At 49.4% G+C, this 3801-nt stretch overlaps 1 pseudogene; it reads right to left on the minus strand.

The window, feature by feature from the left end:
• Positions 1–1634: 1634 nt before the first annotated feature.
• Positions 1635–2825, minus strand: LOC124514144 (WAS/WASL-interacting protein family member 2-like; annotated as a pseudogene).
• Positions 2826–3801: the final 976 nt, after the last annotated feature.

Here is a 3801-nt window from a genome sequence, read left to right on the forward strand (position 1 = left end):
TTAAGAAGAAAGTATTGCTGACTAGAAGAGAATTCATGTGTTTTAGAATTTGATTGATTATGGGCACCCAGTTAACAGTCAGTGTGATCAGCATTATGCAAACAGATGAGGGTCATGGCCTCTGTTTGCTAAAAGTGTTCGCCTTCCACATGCACCCCTTAAAAAGTTACAGCGAGTATTGAGTTTCAAATTTATAATCAAAATTCAGGAAAATCTAAAGTGATCATTGTTTCTTAGCACCCGCTCTTAATCTGCCTGCATAGCCCAATGCAAGTGTAAGCACTGGGGAGGAGAGAGATGCTGTTTTTGTAGTGATCAGGCGTCTTAAGGTAGGCAGTCATCTGAACCGCTTTCAGAATTAAAGAGCTCTGGATGAAAAAGTGGTGAGCCCTGCTTGGGGAAGACACCAAGACTTTGCCCTCTGCTCAGATGATTTTGCCCAGGCGCGATCGTGATCGTGATCATTGAGAGACTCAGAGATAAGAGCAAAAGTTGCCAGTCACGCCAGAGGAAGGGGCACTGCTCTTTCTTCTCCCTACAGATACTTATTCCCGAGGGACCTCGCAGGGCCCTGGGTTTTGGGAGATGATACCATGGACTTGGAAGAAACCTTTATTTGGTGTCTCGTTTGGAACCGGCTGCTGAGAAGACCATGCCGACTACCTGGAGAAAGAACTCCATCAGCAGATCCTCCACACCTATAGGACTTGGGGAGCCACTCTGACTGCCAGAGAGGTAAGGAATCCAGGAGGGGGGACATCCTTCAGTCACTCCTGTGCCATTTTGAACCTTTGCGGGTTCTTTGAGAGACAACGGTATTACGGGTAATTAACGTGTACCATTGGGTTGTTGGCTGTGTTTTATCCTAGTTTAAAACTCTCGAAGAATATTTTGGTCAGGGAATTGACCGACACAAACATGTCCAGCGGGCATTCACTACCTGTGTTCTGAGTGGGAATTTAAGTGAAGGAGCATCTGATACCCCCTGCTCCCCCTCACCAAATAACTGTGTCTTAAAAAAAAAAAAAAAAGAATCCACAATTTTTTCTACCCTCTCTTTTTATTAGAGGTTTAGTTCAACTGATCAGTATTTAGTGTTTATAATATCCAACTTCTCCCTCGGGGGGTGGCGTGGGGTGGGCTGAGAGCAAAACCAAAATACCCTAAAAAGAAAGCAGGCCCGTTTCTTTGACCTTTCTTGAAACTTGGCCTTTAAAACAGATCGCTTCTCTGCAAATACCTTTCCTATTTCACTAAAAATGTACCCCCCTCCAAAAGTCCTGGCCTTCCCAACCTCCTAAATGATGAAATAGAATATATCCCCAAGCTCCCGCCACTGTGGGTAGGATAAGGTAGGAGTAACATTTTCCACCCTGCGCCAACAAGGAGTTCATTCATCACAACGAGGCACCTTTCCTCAAGAAGAAAGCAGGAGACATGGAAGCTTTCCCCCGAGTTGGCTAGCAGGGCTTGCAAGAGGAGGGATGCATGCAGGGTTTGAGATCCTACTGTCTTTAAATATAAAGAGTCCGATCACCAAGTGTAGAGGCGGAATGCATAGGTGGAGGTGAGTGGGGAGGACGCTTGCTGTCTAGGGGGTGGGTTGCACTGGAGAAGCACCCAGTCAGGAGCTGTCATGCAGGTTTCAAGGGAATGGATGGGACCATTTGGGCAGAGGAAGGGAAGGTCCATTCTCCTCCTGAGGAACAGGACCAAGCCAGGCTTCCCCTGAGAATGGGTGGCAGAGGCGAGGCTCTGTGGGCAGCTGGGTTTGTTTTGCTGGGATACGTTCTCTGAAAGTCTTTATATTCTTCTGGAGCAGGAAAGTCTTCCACTAGATGGGAAGAATACTTTGAGTCAAAATCATCCAAGAAAGAACGACAGTGGCAATAGAATCGCTGTGGCCATTCCTCAGTGGTGGTGGTGACGGAGGAGGCGGGGCTGGCCCAGCTGGCGTCCTCGTGGGAGGTGTGGTGGGCGCTTGCCTCGGCTCAGGGGTTCTGACCCACGCATTCAGCATGGCAGTGGCGAAGGCGGAGCATCTCTGGAACCATTTAGGATCATGGTGAGGGGGTGGGCGTGATACTCCCTGACTGCGAGAGTCCTGGACTGGGGGAGGTAGCCGATTACTCTATAGCGAGGGAGAGGCCCTAGGTGGCCTCTGTGGTAGCTCAGGGACCCACCCCTTCCTTGGTGGGACTGGAGGGTCCACTGGGGACCCCAGGAGGCTGGCAGCGAGATGGGGGAGGAGAAGCCAGACACTGGCCACGTGGTCCCATTCTGATATTCACAGGGGACGGGTGGTTTTGACAGGGTTGGAGCAGGAGGTCCCTCTCGACCAGGGTGCAGCCTGCGTCCGGGTGTGGGCGGCATGGGTTTCTCTCTGTCCCAAGACTGGGGCTTTGTTGCGGTGCATAGGCAGAGGTGGAGCAAGAGGAGCCCAAGAGCTGTGCTTCCTGCCTGTACTGCTGGTGGTATTAAGCTGAGAGAGGTCTAGTAATGAGGGTCCCCGCCTCCCGGACAATTCTGGGAGGGAGGCTCGGCTTCTGTCTGTAACATCTTGAGCACATCCGTTGGCTTGTAGACACCGGTTACCTTTGGGCAGCAGCTTGTGAACCGGGGACTTTAGGGCCAGCTCACCAGCTAGGTTCTCTGAAAGGTCCTTGGCTCCCGCAGGCCGGAGGTGCGGCACTCCTCCTAGAAAGGGACCTCCCTCGGGCTTCAGGGCAACTGCTCCAGAGCCAGAACCACCACTGTTTCCTTGGGGTTTCTCAAGGTTGGGAGTGAGCACTCTGATGGTTAATGTTGGTCAGCTTCTTCAGCCGTGTGTTTTATTTCAAGAAAGTTGTAGTTGAATTATGCTCACGTGGAATCTTACGGTGGTTGTTCATTTTTGTGTGTATAAAAGTAGCTTCAAAGAATAAGATACAGGTGTGGTTGAAGAGAACAGCTTCCCTTTGATGTTAAACACCTCTGTCTTTATTTATTTAAAACAAGCCAACCTTAGGGGCGCCTGGGTGGCTCAGTCAGTTAAGCGCTGGACTTCAGCTCCAGTCTTGATCTCATGGTTCATGGGTTCGAGCCCCGCATAGGGCTCCGTCCTGACCCCTCAGAGCCTGAAGCCTGCTTAGGTTTCTGTGTCTCCTTCTCTCTCTACCCCTCCCCCACTGGTGCTCTGTCTCTCTCTCTCTTTCAAAAAAATAAATAAGGGGCGCCTGGGTGGCTCAGTCGGTTGAGCGTCCGACTTCGGCTCAGGTCACAATCTCGCGGTCTGTGAGTTCGAGCCCCGCATCGGGCTCTGGGCTGATGGCTCAGAGCCTGGAGCCTGCTTCCGATTCTGTGTCTCCCTCTCTCTCTGCCCCTCCCCCGTTCATGCTCTGTCTCTCTCTGTCTCAAAAATAAATAAATGATAAAAAAAAAATTAAAATAAATAAATAAATAAATAAAATGTTAAAAAAATCAAATAAAACAATCCAGCATTAGCTTGGATTAAGATTTTAGAATTAAGACACAGAGGAAAATTAGCTCCACTGTGCAATTGAGAGTTTTTTTTCCCCCCACGCATAGATAGAGCAGCTACATGTGAGGTGGACAAGTCTGCTAGGGTAGATCTTTGAGGCCTGGCCTCATGAAAATAGGTTAAATTTATTGAGCCTACAGAATTTCATATAGAGGAATTATTTGGGGCGGGCTGAAGCAGGGTAGCTTGGAGTCAGTTTGGCATTCACTCATTTATTTGTTCAATAAACATTTGGAGAGCACCCAGTTTGTACTCGGTCCTGGGTTGGCTATGGGTTCTAA

Source organism: Lynx rufus, unplaced genomic scaffold (assembly GCF_022079265.1).
Source record: "Lynx rufus isolate CCGP_SWC_20201006 ecotype Redwood Valley unplaced genomic scaffold, mLynRuf1.p SCAF_2, whole genome shotgun sequence".
NCBI lineage: Eukaryota > Metazoa > Chordata > Mammalia > Carnivora > Felidae > Lynx > Lynx rufus.